The sequence below is a fragment of the Canis lupus genome, chromosome 31 (genome assembly GCF_003254725.2).
Source record: "Canis lupus dingo isolate Sandy chromosome 31, ASM325472v2, whole genome shotgun sequence".
In the NCBI taxonomy this organism is placed as follows: domain Eukaryota; kingdom Metazoa; phylum Chordata; class Mammalia; order Carnivora; family Canidae; genus Canis; species Canis lupus.
Window position 1 is genome coordinate 654,293 of NC_064273.1, and position 25,098 is coordinate 679,390.

Below are 25,098 nucleotides of genomic sequence, written 5' to 3' on the forward strand. Positions count from 1 at the left end.
GCTCTGGGTAGCATTGACATTTTCACACTATTAATTCTTCCAATCCATGAGCATGGAATATTTTTCCATCTCTTTGTGTCTTCCTCAATTTCTTTCAGAAGTGTTCTGTAGTTTTTAGGGTATAGATCCTTTCCCTCTTTGGTTAGGTTTATTCCTAGGTATCATATGCTTTTGGGTGCAATTGTAAATGGGGTTGCCTCCTTAATTTCTCTTTCTTCAGTCTCATTGTGAGTGTATAGAAATGCCACTGATTTCTGGGCACTGATTTTGTACCCTGCCGCACTGCCGAATTACTGTATGAGTTCTAGCAATCTTGGGGTGGAGTCTTTTGTGTCTTCTATGTACAGTATCACGTCATCGGCGAAGAGGGAGAGTTTGACTTCTTCTTTGCCAATTTGAATGCCTTTGATTTCTTTTTGTTGCCCGATTGCTGAGGCTAGGACTTCCAGTACTATGTTGAATAGCAGTGGTGAGAGTGGACATCCCTGTCGTGTTCCTGAACTTAGGGGAAGGCTCCCAGTGTTTCCCCATGAAGAATGATATTTGCTATGGGATTTTTGTAGATGGCTTTTAAGATGCTGAAGAATATTCCCTCTATCCCTACACTCTGAAGAGTTTTGATCAGGAATGGATGCTGTATTTTGTCAAATGCTTTCTCTCTATCTATTGAAAGGATATCATTCTCGTTTTTTATCTTGTTGATATGTCTATCACGTTGATTGCTTTACGAGTGTTGAACCAGCCTTGCATCCCGGGGATAAATCCCACTTGGTCATGGTGAATAATCTTCTTAATGTATTGTTGGATCCTACTGGCTAGTATCTTGTTGAAAATTTTTGCATCTGTGTTCATCGGGGATATTGGTCTATAATTCTCCTTTTTGGTGGGGTCTTTGTCTGGTTTTGGAATTAAAGTGATGCTGGCCTCATAAAACAAGTTTGGAAGTATTCCGTCCCTTTCTATCTTTTGGAAAGCTTTAGTAAATAGGTATTGTTTCTTCTCTAAACGTTTGATAGAATTCCCCTGGGAAGCCATCTGGCCCTGGACTTTTGTATCTTGGGAGGTTTTTGATGACTGTTTCAAATACCCCCCTGGTTATCAGCCTGTTAAGGTTTTTTATTTCTTCCTGTTCCAGTTTTGATAGTTTGTGGTTTTCCAGAAATGTGTCCATTTCTTCTAGATTGCCTAATTTATTGGCATATAGCTGCTCATAATATGTTTTTAAGATCATTTTATTTCCTTGGTATTGTTGGTGATCTCTCCTTTTTCATTCATGATTTTATTAATTTGAGTCTTTTCTCTCATTTTTTTAATAAGCCTGGCTTATTAATTCTTTCAAAGAACCAACTCCTGGTTTTGTTGATCTGTTCTACAGTTCTTCTGGTCTCTATTTCATTGAGTTCTGCTGAATCTTTATTAATTCTCTTCCTCTGCTAGGTGTAGGATCTATTTGCTGTTTCTCCAGCACCCTTAGGTGGAAGGTTAGCTTTTGTATTTGAGTTCTTTCCAATTTGTGGATGGATGCTTGTTTTGGGATGTATTTCCCCCTCAGGACTTCTTTTGCTGTATCCCAAAGATTTTGAACAGTTGTATCTTCATTCTCATTAGTTTCCATGAATCTTTTTAATTCTTCTCTAATTTCCTGGTTGACCCTTTCATCTTTTAGCAGGATGGTCCTTAACCTACATGTGTTTGAAATCCTTTAAAACTTGAGTTGGCAGATGCCCTGTCTTACTGTCACTCAAAGAGAGTCAATCCAAAACTTCTTGTGATTTAGTTCTAGTTTCAAAGCATTATGGTCTGAAAATATGCAGGGGACAATCCCAATCTTTTGGTAACAGTTGAGACCTGATTTCTGACCCAGTAGGTAGTGTATTCCAGAGAAAGTCCCATGTGTACTTGAGAAGAATGTGTATTCAGTTGCGTTTGGATGTAAAGTTCTGTAGATACCTGCGAAATCCATCTGGCCCAGTGTATCATTTAAAGCTCTTGTTTCTTTGGAAATGTGCTTAGAAGATCTGTCGATTATATAAAGCGCTGTGTTCAAACCACCAAGTAGAAGTGTGTTATTATCTAAGTAAGTCTTAACTTTGGTAATTAATTGATTGATATACTTGGCAGCTCCCACACTCGGGGCATATATATTCATGATTGTTAGGTCTTCTTGTTGGATAGATCCTTTAAGTATGATATAATGTCCCTCTTCATCTCTTACTACAGTCTTTGGGATAAACTTTAATTTATCTGATGTAAGGATGGCTACCCCTGCTTTCTTTTGAGGACCATTTGAATGGTAAATGGTTCTCCAACCATTTATTTTCAGGCTGTAGATGTCCTTACAACTAAAATGAGTCTCTTGTAGACAGCAAATAGATGTGTCTTGCTTTTTTATCCAGTCTGAAACCCTGCGCCTTTTGATCAGGTCATTAAGTCCATTCACGTTCAGAGTTACTATTGAAAGATATGAATTTAGTGTCATCATATTACCTATTCAGTCCCTGTTCTTGTGGATTATTTATTTAGGCTTCCTCTTTCTTTGAGAGTTCTCCTTCATATTTCTTGCAGAGCTGGTTTGGTGGTCACATATTCTTTCAGTTTCTGCCTATCTTGGAAGCTCTTTATCTCTCTTTCTATTCTGAATGACAGCCTTGCTGGATAAAATATTCTTGGTTGCATGTTCTTCTTATTTAGGACCCTGAATATATCCTGCCAGTCCTTTCTGGCCTGCCAGGTCTCTGTGGAGAGGTCTGTTGTTATTCTGATACTTCTCCCCATAAATGTTAAGGATCTCGTGTCTCTTGCTGCTTTTAGGATTTTCTCTTTATCTTTGGAATTTGCAAGTTTCACTATTAAATTCAGGTGTTGAACGGTTTTTATTGATTTTAGGGGGCAACCTCTCTATCTCCTGGATCTGAATGCCTGTTTCCTCTCCCAGATTAGGGAAGTTCTCAGCTATGATTTGTTCAAATACAGTTTCTGGACCTCTGTCCCTTTCGGCGCCCTCGGGAACCCCAATTGAAGGTAGATTTTTCCTCCTGAGGCTGTCATTTATTTCCCTTAACCTATCCTCATGATCTTTTAATTGTCTCTTTTTTCCTCAGATTCCTTCCTTGCCATCAACTTGTCTTCTATGTTGCTCACTCATTCTTCTACCTTGTTAATTCTCATCGTTAGGACCTCCCGTTTGGATTGCAAATCATTTAATTGATTTTTAATTTTGGCCTGATTAGATCTAAATTATGCAGTCATGAAGTCTCTTGAATCCTTTATGCTTTTTTCTAGAGCCTCCAGTAGCTTTATTTTTTTTAACTTTTATTTATTTTATTTATTTATGATAGTCACAGAGAGAGAGAGAGGCAGAGACATAGGCAGAGGGAGAAGCAGGCTTCATGCACCGGGAGCCTGATGTGGGATTCGATCCCGGGTCTCCAGGATCGTGCCCTGGGCCAAAGGCAGGCGCCAAACCGCTGCACCACCCAGGGATCCCTCAATTTATTCTTTTAAAAGATGCTCTGATTCTGTCATAAGAGATTCTGCTACTTAGAGCAATTCAATAACTACCATTTTCAGGAAACAAAAGGAATGAAATTGATGACTCTTGGATTAAAATGCCAGTGAATCTTGTGTTTTGTGAAAAATAGCCACATTGTTGTGTTATTGCTAGGAAATGTTTGAAATGTTTATGTAGTTAACTAGCATCATCTGGTCAGGGAAGTCTTCTCAGGATCCCATCCACAGAGAACTCTAATTTGTTTATTTAAATATTACTTTAAAAATTCCCCAAATGGGAACTGCAATATTTTAGTCATGATGATGTAATTAGTTTCCAAGAAGCATCGGATAGCTTAAATGTATTTGAAGGCTGTAATATAGTTGCTATATTCTGAATGAAATTATGAGAGAATTCTAGAAATATTTAGAGTTATGTCCATTTCCCTTCTCATACCCTGTGTCCTTTTCCCTATGCTCTAGTTTCCATAAGTCTTATGTGAACTGTACTTAAAGATGCCAAATCCATGTCTGCTAAATGAATGAAAGAACAAAACACATAGGTCCCTGTGAATCCTTAGAATTTAATGCTCATCTTCTTCTCAGGCAAAGAGACTTGTTATTCCTCAAATTGCCTTATACCTGCCAAGAGAGATTAGTCCTGTAAAAATTCTTATCTGGAAATCTTTTATCTTTTTCTTTATGGCAGAAAACCTTTCTTAAAAAATTTAATTACAGTAACCCCCCATATCTGTAGGGGACACATTGCAAGACCCCCAGTGGATGCCTGAAAACACAAATCGTACCAAACCCTATATATGCTATAATTCTTCCCATACATACACATCTATGATAAAGTGTACTTTATAAATTAGGTACAGTAAGAGGCCAACAAAAATAAAATGGAAAAACTTATAGCAACATACTGTAATAAAAGTTACATGAATGTGGTTTCTGTCTCTCAAAATATCTTATTGTACTATACTCACCTTTCTTATGCTGATGTGAGATAGTAACATGCCTACATGATGAGGTGAAGTGAGGTGATTAGCATGGGTATGATGTAGCATTAGACCACTACTGATCTTCTGGGGATACATCAGAAGGATGATCTGCTTCAAGACTGTGGTCAATTGTGGTAACTGAAACTGTGGAAAGCAAAACTGCAGATAAGGAGACACTGCTGTAATTATAGGCAAATTTTGTAACTGAAAGGTAAAAGCATTTTTATTGTGCATTAAATGTTTTCACATAGATTCTTTTACATTTTCATAGGGTAGTAGATATAGCTAATCCCAATCTCTACTTCTCTTCTACTTCTGGGTATGATGAAGACTATATTTTCCTACCCCTTAAGGTCAGTCATGGTCTGACAAATGAAATGTGAGGGGAGATTATGTGTCATCAGCAATAAACACTGGTGCCCAACTGTCTAGCCCATTCTTTCCCTTCTGTGCAAAGCAGACATCGTATGATATGGAGAGACTACCTGGAAAAGAGCACCCAATCATCCATGTTGATTTTAAGTCACTGAAATTGTGGTGTTTGTTGCCACATGTAACCTAGCTCATGTGCTTCAGAATATCACCAGTCTGTCTTCACATACAATCTTTCTTCAAGACCACATATATATATATTTTTTCTTTCACTAACAGTGAAAGAAAAAAATCATCAAATCATCAAAGTGTAGTTTCCCTATGTCTTTCCTTTTAGAAGTTCACTATTGATGCTCTAGAAATTTAAGAGCCCTAGAGATAGAGCATCAGTCTCTGTGAGATGGTTAAGTTCAGGTGTAAAAGATAAATAAAAAAATATTTCCTTAAACATGACAATTAAATTTTCTTTTACATAAAAGAAGCTGAGCTTGAAATCTAGGGCCCATAGAGTAGAACCACAGCGCCTCCAAAAATCCAAGCTTTATCTTTCTGTTCTACCTTCCTTAGTTCTTGGTTTTATCTTCAACGTTACTCTTTGGTCTAAGATAGCAACCACAGCTCCAGCTATTGCACTGTCATCCAGGCCTGCAGTAAGAGAAAGAAGAAAATGAGAAAAGAATGTCCTATTCAGCTTTCTCTAAGCAGCCTTCATGATTCTTCCTGGAAATTCTCTACACTTCCTTTTATACCTCTATATAAAAATTCTTTTAGGGGAACCCTGGGTGGCTCAGTGGCTTAGTGCCTGCCTTTGGCCCAGGGCGCGATCCTGGAGTCCCGGGATTGAGTCGGGCGTCAGATTCCTGGCATGAAGCCTGCTTCTCCCTCTGTCTTTGTCTCTGCCTCTCTCTCTCTCTCACTCTCTCTCTGTCTATCACGAATAAATAAATAAGTAAATCTTTTTAAAAAATTATTTTAAGCCCTTAAAATCTACTACCCCTACTCATCCTCCAAATACGTAATGACATCACTCTCAAGTATTATGCTTTTTTCTCTTTTCTTGACAACTTAAAATGATCCTTTTTTTATTTCAAATCCTGTTGACACCTATTATAACTTGGAACTCTTACAAGTTGAAATACTACTACTCTCTCTTGCTTCCCCTTTTCCATCTTTGATTATTCCTTTCCTTATGTTTTTAATTTACTATATCACATGATATCCTCCATAGTTCAATACTTGGCTTTTAATATAATTCTACATATATACACACCTGAACTTTTCCTTATCACTGACAAAGTAAGCTTATCTTTCTTATTTGAAGAAAATTCACTAATAGATATTTACTGCTGGATGTTCAGAGGAATCGTTAAAATTAAGGAAAAAATATGACATATGAGAACACCATAATTTGTTGGTGACAGCAAAACAGCCTAAAACAAAATTGAAAATGACAAAGCACCTATTGTTTAAGTATATTGATTGGATATAACTTATATTCTTTTATGTGAGGAGATTATAATTTATCTTAAGAATTATGGTTTTTTTGGAGCTCTGCCTCAAAGCAAGGTATTAAGTAATAATACTGGCTTAACTTATATGTAATGCAAGTTCTACAAGGTCATGAATACTTTAACTTGAAAAATATTATTTACTCTTTGCTTTTTCAAAAAGAAGATATATTCATTTCACATTTTAAGGCATGAGCTTATATGAGTCCATTTCACAGCAATATAATCACATTCATATATTCATATTTCTTTGGCATTACTGGAATGAGAGTACCTAAGTGGATAAAGTTGGTTATTGATAGATTTTCAACATGAAGTTGACCCTTGGCGTTTATGTCTATGAGTCCCTTATAAGGTACTCTCTGCAAGTGAGTGGTAACTGTTAAGTTGAATAGGGACTTTAGATAAACCAGGTACTTTACTTTAGACAGTAGATCAACTTAGGATATGTATATAGACAAAACTTCTTGGAACATTATTTTTCCTGTCTGCCATTTCTCAGCACAGTCTCAGCTATGTATCTTTTTTATATGTTCCCATAGCACCCCCATTTGGTCTATCAGACACTCATAATATTCTAATTATTAGTTTACTTAAATGTCTCCTATTCTGTGGGCCTCTTGTTATGAAACATTGATCATTAATCTTTGTATTCTAGACTATTTGGAAACCCCAAATGCTATATTACATTTGGAAATATCAAATAGTATATTTTGTAAAACTACTTGCTCTTTGAAAAAATAAAGAAAAAATGAATATGAGCCTTTATGGTGCAAATTTATTCAGATTTTCCCTTCTATTTGTACACATACCAATCAGGATTTGCAAATACTTCAACTGAATTGTTGCATTTATTCATTTATTTTGCAACAGATATTTATTGATGTCTACCTAAGCGGATCATAGTGCTGGATACTGGAGATACAAAAGTAAATAAGACCAGGAACAGTGCAGAGAAAATAAGCCCTCAATGACTTGAATACACATTAATGTCAGTTAATTTTACAGATGGTAATTCTACAGTGCATTAATTTTAAAGGATTTTTTAAATTTTGCATCAGAGGTACTCATGCAATGTGTAAATAATCTCCTCTAGTGCTTTAGTAAATAATTTTGTATAATCATTTTCTGTGTCTTAAATTGTATATACACATATCTGTAGTTAGATAATCTTCATTTGCTTCTAATTGAAAAATACATAAATGCTTTCTTCAGCTATATGGTGAAATTTGTAAATAGAATATGCTTTATTTGGATGGCTATAACAGTTCCAAATCATAATTTTAGAAGACTTTGGATCACTTATTTATATACTTTTTTAAATTTCATGATTAAATGATTTCTTATATCACTAAAAATGACTATTTCCACTTGGACGGATACAACTCACTTATACAGTAGATTCATATACCGGAAATAAATCTTGCTGTTTACCATAGCGCATATGTAAGCTTGCTCCCCACTAAAAACACTGCTGAAATTAACTGCCTTCCATGGGTTTTGATTCTCCTCACTTTGTGCTTTGGTTTTAGCCCTTTCGTTCTTCATTTGCCCATTTATCTTTTCCTCCTGTGAGATAATAGGCAAGACCACTGTTCATCAGGAGAAGAAACAGAAAACCGTGACTTGTGAAGAGGGAGAAGGAAATACACATTTTGTGTATTTATCACTTCCAGGTGCCAAGAAAGCGGGCAGTGAAAAAGAACCATCCCAGTCTAACAGCTCCCCAGAGCAGCTCTATCGGGAATAATGTAGTGAAGGTACATCCATTTTTATTGCAATAATGCAATGTGTGAGTTCAGAAATATAAGATGTCTTATTTTTTATATTAGTTTGTTGACCAGAGGTAAACAGGGACATGATGGATTTAGATTTTAGGAATGAAAATTAGGCTAACAAAAATCAGCTATGCCTGAAAGCAAGGTTCAATAGTTAAGGTATTTGCCATTCAGACCATGTTGGTAGCTACAATGAATGCAACAATAAGGAAAAGCCAAGTCTTATTGGTATACCAACAGTAAATCTAGATCTTGAAAATAAAAGCAGTGGAAATATAAATAATTTAATTAATTATAAAATGAAGGAAAAGTAGTGAGAAGTTATTTTCCAAAAATAAAACCAAATCCCTTACCAAAGTAAGGTTTTGCAGTCAGAAAATGTATTATATTTTCCCACTTTAATTAAATATTCCGCAGGTATTTATAATGTTATAAGCCAAGCGCAATGCACCTACCAACTGTAAGATATTGGTAATTCTTTTAACTCTCTTGAAGCTAGGCAGCCCTGGTGGCTCAGCGGTTTAGCGCCGCCTTCAGCCCAGGGCCTGATCCTGGAGACCCAGGATTGAGTCCCACGTTGGGCTCCCTCCATGGAGCCTGTTTCTCCCTGTGTCTCTACCTCTCTCTCTTTCTCTCTGTGTCTCTCATGAATAAATAAATAAAATCTTAAAAAAAAAACTCTCTTGAAGCTCAGTTTCTTCTTTTGTTTAAGATAGGGATTTTTAGGGCAGCCCGGATGTCTCAGCAATTTAGCTCAACTTTTGGCTCCGGGGTATAATCCTGGGAGACCTAGGATGGAGTCCCACATCAGGCTCCCTGCATGGAGCCTGCTTCTCTCTCTACCTGTGTCTCTGCCTCTCTCTCTCTCTCTCTCATGAATAAATAAATAAAACCTTTAAAAAAATAGAGATTTTTAAAATCCCCTACTGAGGATTCAAATGAGATAACATATCAAAGAACATTTTAAGTTCTAAAGCACTGTGCTAATATCAATTTTGAAAGTCCTTGTACTTTACAGTCTTACCTTAAATTGACTTTGTACTAAAAAAAAAATTGACTTTGTACTTCTGTAACCATCTGGTAGACTGAGTTAATTTTATGTGTTGAATAACTATTTCTGGTGTCCATAGAAACCAGTGCATGTGTTAAAAGACATAACAATATTTAACAAATTAAAATATCAAAATTAGAAGGAATAACCATAATTGCCTTCTCAACTCAAAATATTCCAGATTTGAGTTAATCCAATTAACTTGAATTAATCCACAGTTAGTGATCACTATACAAGAATTCCTTTGAGTGAAAAATAGAAGGTATTTCAAGAGATGAAAAGTTTATTTGAAAAAAAAAAACTAATAACAGTTAAATGCTATGCCTGAACTCATTGGATAGTGAACTACAAAAAAATTTTTTAAAGGTGCAAATAGCACTTATCTGACAATTGGAGAGATTTAAATTTGTTGTGCATATTAGATAAGAATATAAATATATTGCTAATTTTCTCCAGTTGTGATAATGGCTTTATACTTACAGAGTAAAATTACAAGCCACAGTATGAGAAACAATCCACAAAACATATAAATGGTGGTAAGATGGCAGAGGAGTAGGTGCCTCAACTCACCTGGCTCCACCAACTTACCTAGATTACTTTCAAATCATACTGAAAACCTATGAATTCGACCTGAGATTTAAAGAGAGAACAGCTGGAACGCTACAGAGAGAAGGGTTTTCACTTCTAACAAGGTGGAAAAAAAATAAAATAAAAAAGAATCAAGGGGGGATCCCTGGGTGGCTCAGCGGTTTAGCCCCCGCCTTCGGCCCAGGGCATGATCCTGGGGTCCCGGATGGAGTCCCACGTCAGGCCACTGCATGGAGCCTGCTTCTCCCTCTCTCTCTCTCTCTCTCTCTTTCTCTCTCCTCTGTCTTTCATTAATAAATAAATAAAATATTTTTTTAAAAAAAGAATCAAGTGGGGGAAGGCCCCCACGAGGCCGGGCTAAGGCGGGGTGGCGAGAGGCTCCGGGACCGGAGAGCCCAGCCCCAGAGAAGCAGGAACTTTAAAAAAATCCACACCGGTTTCTTCCTGGACTGAAAGGCGCTTAGCAGGGAAATTGAGCCGAATGGCAGGAGGGTCAGTGAAGCCTCCAGTTTCCCGGAGTCACTAATAGAGGAAGTGCCCCGGGGAGAAAGCACGCCCCACGCTGCGGGAAATCTCAGTGAAGGGCTGGAGCACGCGGCCGGCGGGGCCTCGGGAGAAGCCGGTGGGGCAGGTGCGGGCTCCGGGCCGAGGGGGCGGTGCCCTGCTGCCTTGGGGAGCCGCGCCCGGAGCGCTATTGCAGCAGAACAGGCCCCAGATCCCAGGGCACTAGGAGACACAGCAGGTGATCCTTCACTCCCCCAGGAAAGGCGGAGGCAGGGAGGGCCCAGGATGGTGAGGACTGTCCTGCCACCCGGCAATCCCAAGCAGTACACAGCGATAGTTACTGCGAGAGCTGCCCCCAGGGCTAGAGACCTGGCCTCCACCCGTGGTGTGGTTCCTCCTGGTGTCACCCTGTGCCTGGGACAGAGTGAGGCCCCAGGGAAGAGGGGCCTCACAGGATAAACAGCTCCCACTGAGCTGTGCACCTGGCAGGGGGCTGGGCAGCTCCTCCAGGGGCACACACCTGAGAATCATCACAGAAGGCCCCTCCCCCAGAAGACCACCTAGAAGGACAGGGGAAAAGCAAGTTATTGACCAAGCAGCACTGGAAAGTTCCAGGGGAAGTCAAGGGATTTACAGTATATAGAATCAGAGGATACTCCCCCATGTCTTTTTTTTTTTTCTGTTTGTTCGGCCCCCACCCCTTTATTTCTTTTTTCTCTCTTTTTCTCCTCTTTCCAGTACAACTTGTTTTTGGCCACCCTGCACTGAGCAAAATAACTAGAAGGAAAAACTCACCACAAAAGAAAGAATCAGAAACAGTCCTCTCTCCCACAGAGTTACAAACTTTGGATTACAATTCAATGTCAGAACGCCAATTCAGAAGCACAATTATGAAGCTACTGGAGGCTCTAGAAAAAAGCATAAAGGATTCAAGAGACTTCATGACTGCATAATTTAGATCTAATCAGGCCAAAATTAAAAATCAATTAAATGAGATGCAATCCAAACGATGAGAATTAAAGAGGTAGAAGAATGAGTGAGCAACATAGAAGACAAGTTGATGGCAAGGAAGGAAGCTGAGGAAAAAAGAGACAAACAATGAAAAGATCATGAGGATAGGTTAAGGGAAATAAATGACAACCTCAGAAGGAAAAATATACGTTCAGTTGGGGTTCCCGAGGGCGCCGAAAGGGACAGAGGTCCAGAAACTGTATTTGAACAAATCATAGCTGAGAACTTCCCTAACTTGGGAAGGGAAACAGGCATTCAGATCCAGGAGATAGAGAGTTCCCCCCCTAAAATCAATAAAAACCGTCAAACACCTCGAATTTAATAGTGAAACTTGCAAATTCCAAAGATAAAGAGAAGATCCCTAAAGTAGCAAGAGACACGAGATCCTTAACATTTATGGGGAGAAGTATCAGAATAACAACAGACCTCTCCACAGAGACCTGGCAGGCCAGAAAGGGCTGGCAAGATATATTCAGGGTCCTAAATAAGAAGAATATGCAACCAAGAATATTTTATCCAGCAAGGCTGTCATTCAGAATAGAAAGAGAGATAAAGAACTTCCAAGATAGGCAGAAACTGAAAGAATATGTGACCATCAAACCAGCTCTGCAAGAAATATGAAGGAGGACTCTCAAAGAAAGAGGAAGCCTAAATAAATAATCCACAAGCACAGGGACTGAATAGGTATTATGATGACCGTAAATTCATATCTTTCAATAGTTACTCTGAACTTGAATGGGCTTAATGACCTGATCAAAAGGCGTAGGGTTTCAGACTGGATAAAAAAGCAAGACCCATCTATTTACTGTTTACATAGACTCATTGTATACATAAGGACACCTACAGTCTGAAATAAAAGATTGGAGAACGATCTAACATTCAAATGGTCCACAAAAGAAAGCAGGGGTAGCCATCCTTATATCAGATAAATTAAAGTTTATCCCAAAGACTGTAGTAAGAGATGAAGAGGGACACTGTATCATACTTAAAGGATCTATCCAACAAGAAGACCTAATAATCATGAATATTTATTCCCCTAATGTGGGAGCTGTCAGGTATATCAATCAATTAATATTCAAAGTAAAGACATACTTAAATAATAATGACCTAATACTGGGAGACTGCAACACAGCACTTTCTGCAAATGACAGATTTTCTGAGCACAACATCTCCAAAGAAACAAGAGCTTTAAATGATACACTGGACCGGATGGATTTCACAGATATCTACAGAAATTTCCATCAGAACACAACTGAATACACATTCTTCTCAGTGCACATGGAACTTTCTCCAGAATAGACTACATACTGGGTCACAAATCAGGTCTCAATTGATACCAAATGATTGGGATTGTTCCCTTCATATTTTCAGACCACAATGCTTTGGAACTAGAACGCAACCACAAGAAGAAATTTGGAAGAAACTCAGACACATGGAGGTTAAAGAGTATCCTACTAAAAGATGAATGGGCCAATCAGGAAATTAGAGAAGAATAAAAGAGATTCATGGAAACTAATGGATATGAAGATACAACCATTCAAAATCTTTGGAATACAACAAAGGTGGTCCTAAGATGGAAATACATGCCAATACAAGCATCTGTCAAAAAATTGGAAAAAACTCAAATACACAAGCTAACCTCACAGTAAAGAAACCGGAGAAAGAACAGCAAATAAAACCTACACTAAAAACAAAACAAACAAACAAAAAAAAAACAAAAAAAAAACCTACACTAAGCAGAAGAGGAGATTTAATAAGGATTTGAGCAGAACTCAATGAAATAGAGACCAGAAGAACTGTAGAACAGATCAACAAAACCAGGAGTTGGTTCTTTGAAAGAAGTAATAAGATAGATAAACCATTAGCCAGCCTTATTAAAAAGAAAAGACTCAAATTAATAAAATCATGAACGAAAAAGGAGAGATCACCACCAATACCAAGGAAATACAAATGATTTTAAAAACATATTATGAGCAGCTATATGCCAATAAATTAGGCAATCTAGAAGAAATGGACACATTTCTGGAAAACCACAAACTATCAAAACTGGAACAGGAAGAAATAAAAAACCTTAACAGGCCGATAACCAGGGGGGTATTTGAAACAGTCATCAAAAACCTCCCAAGATACAAAAGTCCAGGGCCAGATGGCTTCCCAGGGGAATTCTATCAAACGTTTAGAGAAGAAACAATACCTATTTACTAAAGCTTTCCAAAAGATAGAAAGGGACGGAATACTTCCAAACTTGTTTTATGAGGCCAGCATCACTTTAATTCCAAAACCAGACAAAGACCCCACCAAAAAGGAGAATTATAGACCAATATCCCCGATGAACACAGATGCAAAAATTTTCAACAAGATACTAGCCAGTAGGATCCAACAATACATTAAGAAGATTATTCACCATGACCAAGTGGGATTTATCCCCGGGATGCAAGGCTGGTTCAACACTCGTAAAGCAATCAACGTGATAGACATATCAACAAGATAAAAAACGAGAATGATATCCTTTCAATAGATAGAGAGAAAGCATTTGACAAAATACAGCATCCATTCCTGATCAAAACTCTTCAGAGTGTAGGGATAGAGGGAATATTCTTCAGCATCTTAAAAGCCATCTACAAAAATCCCATAGCAAATATCATTCTTCATGGGGAAACACTGGGAGCCTTCCCCTAAGTTCAGGAACACGACAGGGATGTCCACTCTCACCACTGCTATTCAACATAGTACTGGAAGTCCTAGCCTCAGCAATCGGGCAACAAAAAGAAATCAAAGGCATTCAAATTGGCAAAGAAGAAGTCAAACTCTCCCTCTTCGCCGATGACGTGATACTGTACATAGAAGACACAAAAGACTCCACCCCAAGATTGCTAGAACTCATACAGTAATTCGGCAGTGCGGCAGGGTACAAAATCAGTGCCCAGAAATCAGTGGCATTTCTATACACTCACAATGAGACTGAAGAAAGAGAAATTAAGGAGGCAACCCCATTTACAATTGCACCCAAAAGCATATGATACCTAGGAATAAACCTAACCAAAGAGGGAAAGGCTCTATACCCTAAAAACTACAGAACACTTCTGAAAGAAATTGAGGAAGACACAAAGAGATGGAAAAATATTCCATGCTCATGGATTGGAAGAATTAATAGTGTGAAAATGTCAATGCTACCCAGAGCAATTTACACATTTAATGCAATCACTGTCAAAATACCATGGACTTTCTTCAGAGTTGGAACAAATCATCTTAAAATTTGTGTGCAATCAGAAAAGACCCTGAAGGCCAGGGGAATATTGAAAAAGAAAACCAGTGCCAGGGGCATCACAATCCCAGATTTCAAGTTGTACTACAAAGCTGTGATCATCAAGACAGTATGGTACTGGCACAAAAACAGACACATAGATCAATGGAACAGAATCCAGAAGTGGACCTTTATGGTTAACTAATATTCAACAAAGCAGGAAATACTATCCACTGGAAAAAAGAGAGTCTCTTCAATTAATGGTGGTGGGAGAATTGGACATCCTCATGCAGAAGAATGAAACTAGACCATTCTCTTACACCATACACAAAGATAAACTCAAAATGCATAAAAGATCTAAATGTGAGACAAGATTCCATCAAAATCCTAGAGGAGAACTCAGGCAACACCATTTTTGAACTTGGCCACAGCAACCTCTTGCAAGACACATCTACAAAGGCAAGAGAAACAAAAGCAAAAATGAATTATTGGGACTTCATCAAGATAAAAAGCTTCTGCACAGCAAAGGATACAGTCAACAAAACTCAAAGACAACCTACAGAATGGGAGAAGATATTTGCAAATGACCTATCAGATAAAGGGCTAGTTTCCAAGATCTATAAAGAACTTATTAAACTCAACACCAAAGAAACAAACAATCCAATCATGAAATGGGCAAAAGACATGAAGAGAAATCTCACAGAGGAAGACATAGACATGGCCAACACGCACGTGAGAAAATGCTCTGCATCACTTGCCATCAGGGAAATACAAATCAAAACCACAATGAGATCCCACCTCACACCAGTGAGAATGGGGAAAATTAACAAGACAAGAAACAGCAAATGTTGCAGAGGAAGTGGAGAAAGGGGAACCCTCTTGCACTGTTGGTGGGAATGTGAACTGGTGCAGCCACTCTGGAGAACTGTGCAGAGGTTCCTCAAAGAGTTAACACTAGAACTGCCCTATGACCCAGCAATTGCAGTGCTGGGGATTTACCCCAAATATACAGATGCAGTAAAATGCCAGGACACCTGCACCCCGATGTTTTAGCAGCAATGTCCACAGTAGCCAAACTGTGGAAGGAGCCTCGGTTTCCATCGAAAGATGAATGGATAATGAAGATGTGGTTTATGTATACAATGGAATCTTACTCAGCCATTAGAAACGACAAATACCCACCATTTGCTTCAACGTGGATGGACCTGGAGGGTATTATGCTGAGTGAAATATGTCAATCGGAAAAGGACAAACATTATATGGTCTCATTCATTTGGGGAATATAAAAAATAGTGAAAGGGAATAAAGGGGAAGGAGAGAAAATGAGTGAAAATATCAGTGAGGGTGACAGGACATGAGAGACACCTAACTCTGGGAAATGAACAAGGGGTAGTTTAAGGGAAAGTGGTTCGGGGGTTGGGGTAACTGGGTGATGGGCAGTGAGGGGGGCACTTGGTGGGATGAGCACTGGGTGTTATGCTGTATGTTTGCAAATTTAACTACAATAAAAAATTCTTTTAAAAAATGTATAGATATCCTGTCCCTAAAAAAAAAAAAAGTGTATGAGAGCAAACTTAAAAGAAGCAATTTAAAACACATTCAAATTGCTTCCAGAAACCTACACTAATTTATACCTCAATATTTAGTCAGGCTATTTATGACTCTATATTTTGATTTAAAAATCATATTAAAAATGATCTATTTCTTTGCTATTTATTCCACTGCTTTTTTTTGTAGGTTATTTATTTATTTTACAGAGAGAGAGAGAGAGAGAGAGAGAACACAAGCAGGGAGAGTGGCAGATAGAGAGAGAAGGAGAGGCAGGGTCCCCCCCTGAGCAGGGAGCCCACCACTCAGGGCTCCATCCCAGGCCCTGGGATCAAGACCTCAGCCGAAGTTAGATGCTTAACAGACTGAGCCACCTAGGTGCCTGAATTCCACCTCTTTTATGCTAACAGTCTTTCAGAAACCACATTGTTATTTACCTAGGTTTACTGCTAGTATTATGGTTTGCTTTATTCCCTTGCTTCCAATATAGTTATTTATTTACTTTACTTCTTCCTTCTTTCTCGCATACCTTTTAACCTAGACTAGTGCATTCTCATGATGGATATGTAACAGTTGTTTTTAGAATAAATGGTCATGATGGTTATTTTTACCTTCAAAGCATCTGAAAAATTTGCTATGGCTTAAAAAGATCTTGCAAATCAATTTTGTTTTGGACAACTTATTATTTTTTATTATGAAAACATAGCTACTTAAATCTTATGTTCAAATCATTTGATTAAAAATGTCATTAACTCTTCATTCCTACTAATTAAAACTAAAACAGCTCACTGAGCAACATTATCAGTAGACTGTCAACAGAAAAGGATTTTTTCAATGCTGAATGTGAGTAGACAATTTTGGCATAGCAGTCCTATCATGACTTGTTCAATTAGTGTTATTTCTAGTAAACACAACATATAGTTTGCTATCAATACAGATAGAAAAGGACAAATAAGCTTCATGAGACCCTATAATAAACAGCTTAAATGAGTCTGAGTTACAGAAGACCAGTTTTGAAAAGTTAGTCTGCCACTATAGTCTTTGGTACTTTTTCCCCTGAATCTTATATCAGGATACTTTTTTTTTTTCAAGTGAAAACGTAAGCATTTTACTTTATTTTAAAATTTTTATTGTCAAACACAAAACAAATATATACTTCAATGAGTTGTTCTTTAAAAATTTTATTTATTTATTCATTCATAAGAGACAGAGAGAGGCAGAGACACAGGCAGAAGGAGAAGCAGGCTCCCTGTGGGGAGCCCGATGTAGGACTCCATCTCTCCCGGATCACACCCTGATCCAAAGGCAGAGGCTCAACCACTGAGCCGCCCAGGTGTCCCATTCAATGTTTTAAGGTGACCACTCTTGTATCCCTCATCTAGGTCAAGAAAGAGGATTTTGCCATCCATCCTAGAAGCCCCTCTTTGCTCCCAATCACAATTATGGCTCTTATTCTCCTTCCAGTTTGTTGACTTCCACAGATATCAAATCCCTGTAGTTCTTTGTGGTTTATCACCCAACTGTGCATCCTTAAATCCACAGTTGAGCTTATAAAGTCTTTAAAAATAGAAAAGGTTATGCCTCCAAGTTCTTGAATGGGATTTGCATTGCTCTCCTACTTGTTCAAAATAGCCACAATTATAGCACTCTTTAGAAGAAATCCATCTAAGGAATTTTTGATGATAGTCAATATTGTCATGGAAGGAATCCAATCTTTGTACAATCTGTTTTATAACACTTTTATTTGTGAGGGCCACACAAAATTTTTGTCACAGCCTATGATCTCAACCTATATCCCCATGAGAGAAAAGAAAGGTATGTTTTAAAAATCAAGAGACAGTGGACAAAAGAGAAAAAAGTCAGGTTTTGAGTAGGGAATGTTAGGTAAGTCTAGACCATTACATTACATTATACTTAATGTAAATGGCACCAATTTCCTTTTCTTTTTTTTTTGGACAAATATTTTTATGAAATAACTAATTAAAAATTAAACAAATTATCAGTGTACAGCTTTATGGATTTTTATAAAATAAACATATCATAAACCACTTCTCAGATCAGGCTGTAGAACAACACTGTAAGCACCTGAAAAGGTTCCCTATGTCCTCCCAGACATTATCACTCCCCCTTACTAAAGGTAATCACTGTTCTCATTCCATCACTGTACTAGCTTGCTGGTGTTTGAATTTTATATAAATGGAAACATGTGATATGCATGTATGTATTCTATTGTACTTGGCTTCTTTTGCTCCACATTATAATTGTGATATACATATGATTGCATGCAATGGTAGTTTTTTTTTTACTGCTGTATATTATATGAATATACCACAAGTAATCCATTCTACTATTGATGGACATGGGCTGTTTTCAGTTTTGATTTATTACAAATAAAGCTGCTGAGGGCCTTCTCCTATTTTTCCTTTGGAGAATACAAGGGTGTATATATTGAGTATATCCGTTGAGCAAATAGCTAACAATAAAATTTACTTAGTAAAAGAGTATTGAATGTATAACTTTCCTGGATGAGTTTTAATTTTTATAATGTACAACTAGGTCCTTTGTAAATTAACAGGTTTCCATTTTGTTACAAATAAGACAAAAACCAAGGAATTGGCCACCAAGAATAGACAAGTGTGAACATTTTTAAAAAGCTGTATTAATGATAGAATTCTGATAGTATTTATTGTGGTCAAAGGAAAGTGCACCTAAAATATGCATATATTACAATGTTGATAACATAAAAATACTTAGGGCATTTTTTCCTTTGTTACTGAGTCTGAGAAGATAAGTTGATTTGGTTTCCTTAATATTTTATTTGGCTTGGCAAGCATTGTCAAAGGCAATGTTTCTTGTGTTATTTATATTAATTTTGATGAATGAAAAATTCATAAGGCTAAAAGTGGACCACAGATGATAGCAATTAGCTCTGTTACAGAAAATTTAATGTCAGTACGTACTTCCTGAAGCATATTCAGTGTATTTCATGTTTTGTTTCTCACAGCAAAATCTTGTTACAATTTCAGAACAAAAAGGGAAATAGTTCTCTTGTAAAGGGACTGATGTTATTTCTTAAGGAGGGAAAACACACACAGTAAACCAAGGCTTTGCCACAGAAATAACTGCTAAATTAGCCTTTCAAACATCTATTTTTAAAATACAATTTGACTTTCTCTGAGTTATTAATTGACATTTTTATAAAAAGAATTTCAGCAGGTAAGTAAATCAGATTAATGAATAAAAATATGTGTATAAATCAAAAGTATTAAAAAAAACAGGTAAAATGAAATACAGAATCCACAAAGGGGCGGGGGAGTGGTCAGCTACCCTATCTCTGTAGTTACACCAGCCAAACTAGCACATGGTAGGTACCTTATTATTTTTTTTAAGATTATTTATTTATTTATTCATGAGAGACAATGAGAGAGAGAGAGAGGGATTGAGAGAGAGAGAGACAGGCAGAGGGAGAAGCCGGCTCCATGCAGGGAGCCCAATGTGGGACTCCAGGATCACACTCTGGACAGAAGGCGGCGCTAAACCGCTGAGCCACCTGGGCTGCCCACCTTATTTTTTTCGAAATAACTAGAATATTAGAGAACGGAATCATATTGCAATAATATATTACATTAATCTTACTAGTAGTTAACCTCCTAAGGCCTGAATTATGATTTAGCTTTATGACATATGCCAACTGATTGTTACTCATTGTCTCTGTGCTTATAGGAAAAGCATCAGCATGAGACAAAACGTATGAAGGCTAAGTAACTTCCTTACGTCTTCAAGTGATTTATTATTGCTGGGCCTCATTTCTATGTATTAAAATGAAAACAAGGCTAGGACTAGGAAACTGAAGATGAATTTTGGGCTCTACCGTTCCAAAAGCTAAGACTACACAATTAGCCCACCTGGTACATATTTGCATTGACCTCTCTTTGAAGTCCTATCACACTGGGTTATAATTTGGGCTTTTTCACTTATTATTTCATTTTTAGCCCATTTCGGTTCCTGGTAAGAATGTAAAGCAGCTATTTTGTCTAATTCTTCTTGAAACAGTGCCTGGAAGGTAAGAGCCATGTCTGATGTTGGTTTCCTCTGCTTGACACCTTACCTTACCTGGTACATAAGAGGTATTAGTCAATGACCCCCAGTAGTATCAGGGTTGGTTAATCTCCTAACATCTTTATGATTTTTTTTTTTGCCTTAAACATATGAGGCATCATTAGAAAGTAGTATTTTACTAGGTATTTTAGGGAAGATTTCAACATTGCCATGTGCAGAGTAACAATGAGAGAATGATAAATGCGGTCTCCTGATATGTTGAAGTGTTCAGATTGGCTATAGGTAGTTACCAATTCTAGAAACACAAGTATTCCATTGAGGATAATATGAGGCATGGATCATATTCATAGGTAATACTAATAATATAAAATATAGTGTAACATAATGGGAATTATAAGTACTTGGAGACATGAGCATATTGTTTTTAATTCTAGCAAAACAGTTCATCTGACATAAATTTAATGATATATAGAATTTATTTATTTATAAAAGATTTTTTAATTTATTTATTCATGAGCAACAGAGAGAGAGAGAGGGGGGGAGAGAGAGGCAGAGACACAGGCAGAGGTAGAAGCAGACTCTACGCACCAAGCCCGATGTGGAACTCGATCCCAGAACCCCAGGATCACACCTTGAGCTGAAGGCAGATGCTTAACAGCTGAGCCACCCAGGTGTCCCAGTAATTTACCTAAAATAAAAATTATGTTTAAAAAGATTTTTAAAATTTTATTTTAAGAGAGAGAGAGAGAGAAAGAAGAGAGAGGGAGAAAACACGGGTGCGAGGAGGGGCAGAGAGAGAGGGAGAAGCAGACTCCCTGCTGAGCAGGGAGCCTGATATGGGGATATGTCCCAGGACCCTGAGATCATGACCTGAGCCAAAGGCAGATGCTTAACTGAGCCATTCAGGCACCTCAGTAATTTATTCTTGAATGATAATTAGATACAAGTATAAGTAGTTCATATAAAGAACTATAATTAGAACATTTTTTCTTTTCAAAAAATTTTCAGGTGCCCAGGTGTCCCTGTTGGTTAAGCATTGACTCTTGATTTCAGCCCAGATCATGATCTCAGGGTTGGGAGATTGAGCCCTCAGTCAGGCTCTGTACTGGGCATGGAGCCTACTTAAGATTCTCTCTTTCCCTTTCTCTCTGCCCCTCCCCTCCTCTAAAAACAATAAAAATGTAAAAATAAGAGAATAAATACATAAATTTTTTTTCTAGGCATAAAATTAGTATCAATATTGACCTTTCATGTTATTTATTTATTTGAAGTGCAACTGGCATACAATATTATGTTAATTTCAGGTATACAACATAGTACACTCTCAACATTTTTATACTTTACAAAATGATCACCAAGATAAATCTAGCTACTATCTGTCAGCATACAAAGTTGTTACACATTATTAACTATATTCCCTGTGTGGCACATTGTATCTTTGTGTCTTATTCATTTTATCACTGCAAGTTTGTACCTTTTAATACTCTTCCCTTATTTTATCCCTACCTATAATCCTCCCCATTGGCAACTATCAGATTGTTTTCTGTGTCTATGAATCTGTTTCTGTTTGGCTTGTTTATTTGTTTTATTTTTAGATTCCACATATAAGTGAATTCATACATTATTGTTATTTTTCTGACCTATTCACTTAACATAACTTCCCCTAGGTCCATCCATGTTGTTGCAAATGGCAAGATTTCATTCTTCTTTATGGCTGAATAATGTTCCATTTTATATATATATATATATATATCCCGCATATTCTTTTCCCATTCATCTATTAATGGACAGTTAGATTATTTTCATAGATTGGCTATTGTGCATAATGCTACAATGAACATAGGGGTGTCTGTATCTTTTCGAGTTAGTGTTTTCATTTTTTTCAGATAAATGTCCAGTAGTGGAATTGCTGGATTGTATGATAGTTCTATTTTTAACTTTTTGAGGAAACTCCATACTGTTTTCCATATTTGCTATAGTATTTTGCATTCCCACCAACAATGCATGAGGGTTCTCTCTTCTTGACATACTTCCCAACACTTGCTATTTCTAATTATTTTTTATAATAGCCATTCTGACAGGTGTGAGGAAATATCTTATGGTGGTTTTGATCTGCATATCTCTGGTGATTAGTGATGTTAAGCATCTTTTCATTGTCTCTTGACCACTTGTATGTCTTTTTTGGAGAAATATCATTTCTGATCCTCTGCCCATTTTTTAATTGGATTGCTTGTTTTTTTTTTTAAGTTTTGAGTTGTGTGAGCTCTTTATATATTTTGGATATTTACTTCTTATCAGTTATATCATTTGCTAATATCTTCTCCCATTCAGTAGATTCCCTTTTTGCCTTATTGATGGTTTCCCTCACCATGCAAAAGTTTTCTAGTTTGATGTAGTCCTATTTATAATTTTTGCTTTTGTTGCCCTTACCTGAGAAGATAGATCTAAAAAAAGTATTGCTCAGACCAATGTCTAAGAGTTTACTGTCTGTTTTCATCTAGAAGTTCTGGTCTTACATTTAAATCTTTAACCTATTTTGAGTTTATTTTCATATATGGTATAAGAAAGTGGTCCAGTTTCACTCCTTTGCATCTAGATGTCCAGTTTTCCAATACTATTTTTTTATTTTTGAAAGAGATGGTCTTATCACCATTGTTCTCATCTCCTTTGTTGTAGATTAATTGACCACATAGGTTGCATTTCTTTTGGGGGTCTTTATTCTGTTATATTGTTCTATGTGTCTGTTTTTGTGCCAGGACCACACTATTTTTATAACTATAGCTTTGTAATACAGTTTGAATACAGTTAGGGAGCAAATACCTCCTATTCTGATATTATTAAATGTTTGGTCCTCATGGAAACTTCTACATGTTCTACATGCTGCCTCTCATTTTAGATAACCTTGGGTCATCAGAATAAATGGGGTTCCTTTGTCTCAGGAAATTCTTTTTTTTAAATAAATTAATTTTTATTGGTGTTCAATTTACCAACATACAGAATAACACCCAGTGCTCATCCCATCAAGTGTCACCCTCAGCGCCCATCACCCACTCACCCCCAGCCCCCGCCATCCTCCCCTTCCACCACCCCTAGTTCGTTTCCCAGAGTTAGTAGTCTTTATGTTCTGTCTCCCTTTCTGATATTTTCCACACATTTATTCTCCCTTCCCTTATATTCCCTTTCACTATTATTTATATTCCCCAAATGAATGAGAACATATAATGTTTGTCCTTCTCCGACTGAATTACTTCACTCAGCATAATACCCTCCAGTTCCATCCATGTTGAAGCAAATGGTAGGTATTTGTCATTTCCTATGGCTGAGTAATATTCCATTGTACACATAAACCACATCTTCTTTATCCATTCATCTTTCGATGGACACCGTGGCTCCTTCCACAGTTTGGCTATAGTGGCCATTGCTGCTAGAAACATCGGGGTGCAGGTGTCCCGGCGTTTCATTGCATCTGAATCTTTGGGGTAAATCCCCAACAGTGCAATTGCTGGGTCGTAGGGCAGGTCTATTTTTAACTCTTTGAGGAACCTCCACACAGTTTTCCAGAGTGGCTGTACCAGTTCACATTCCCACCAACAATGCAAGAGGGTTCCCCTTTCTCCGCATCCTCTCCAACATTTGTGGTTTCAAGCCTTGTTAATTTTCCCCATTCTCACTGGTGTGAGGTGGTATCTCATTGTGGTTTTGATTTGTATTTCCCTGATGGCAAGTGATGCGGAGCATTTTCTCATGTGCATGTTGGCCATGTCTATGTCTTCCTCTGTGAGATTTCTCTTCATGTATTTTGCCCATTTCGTGATTGGATTGTTTGTTTCTTATGCGGAGGTTAAGGACCATCTTGCTAAAAGATGAAAGGCACAACCAGGAAATTAAGGAAGAATTAAAAGATTCATGGAAACTAATGATGTTTGAGGTCCTTCCAAACTTCTTGTTGTGATTTAGTTCTAATTTCAAGGCTTTATGGTCTGAGAATATGCAGGGGACGATCCCAATCTTTTGGTATTGGTTCAGACCCGATTTGTGACCCAGTATGTGGTCTATTCTGGAGAAAGTTCCATGTGCACTTGAGAAGAATGTGTATTCAGTTGAATTTGGATGTAAAGTTCTGTAGATATCTGTGAAATCCATCTGATCCAGTGTATCATTTAAAGCTCTCGTTTCTTTGGAGATGTTGTGCTTAGAAGACCTATCTAGTATAGAAAGAGCTAGATTGAAGTCACCAAGTATAAGTGTATTATTATCTAAGTATTTCTTCACTTTGGTTATTAATTGGTTTAAATATTTGGCAGCTCCCACATTCGGGGCATATATATTGAGGATTGTTAAGTCCTCTTGTTGGATAGATCCTTTAAGTATGAGATAGTGTCCCTCTTCATCTCTCACTACAGTCTCCAGGGTAAATTTTAGTTTATCTGACATGAGGATGGCTACCCCTGCTTTCTTTTGAGGACCATTTGAATGGTAAATGGTTCTCCAACCTCTTATTTTCAGGCTGTAGGTGTCCTTATGTCTAAAATGAGTCTCTTGTAGACAGCAAATAGATGGGTCCTGCTTTTTTATCCAGTCTGAAACCCTGCGCCTTTTGATGGGGTCATTAAGCCTGTTCACGTTCAGAGTTACTATTGAGAGATATGAGTTTAGTGTCACCATGATATCTATTCAGTCCTTGTTTTTGTGGATTGTTCCACTGAACTTCTTCTTAAAGGGGAATTTTAAGAGTCCCCCTTAATGTTTCTTGCAGAGCTGGTTTGGAGGTCACATATTCTTTCAGTTCCTGCCTGTCTTGGAAGCTCTTTATCTCTCCTTCCATTTTGAATGAGAGCCTTGCTGGATAAAGTATTCTTGGTTGCATGTTCTTCTCATTTAGGACCCAGAATATATCCTGCCAGCCCTTTCTGGCCTGCCAGGTCTCTGTGGAGAGGTCTGC

General features: G+C 37.5%; 1 protein-coding gene across 23 annotated transcripts in view; it reads right to left on the minus strand.

Annotated features, from left to right (window-relative positions):
* Positions 1 to 25,098, minus strand: part of HTR1F (5-hydroxytryptamine receptor 1F) — a 156,509-nt gene that overhangs the window by 38,314 nt on the left and 93,097 nt on the right. For 12 of the 23 annotated variants that reach the window (XM_035709320.2, XM_035709319.2, XM_035709315.2 and 9 more), the window contains 2 exons: positions 5,424 to 5,510; positions 4,479 to 4,652 (listed from right to left, as the gene is read on the minus strand). The exons of 2 other annotated variants lie outside the window; for them this stretch is intronic. The gene's annotated coding sequence lies outside the window, so the exon portion shown is untranslated. Of the gene's footprint in view, positions 1 to 4,478; positions 4,653 to 5,423; positions 5,511 to 11,089; positions 11,202 to 20,744; positions 20,845 to 25,098 lie in introns of those variants that run through there. 9 more of the 23 variants (XM_049104629.1, XM_049104628.1, XM_049104625.1 and 6 more) reach the window with 2 other exon arrangements.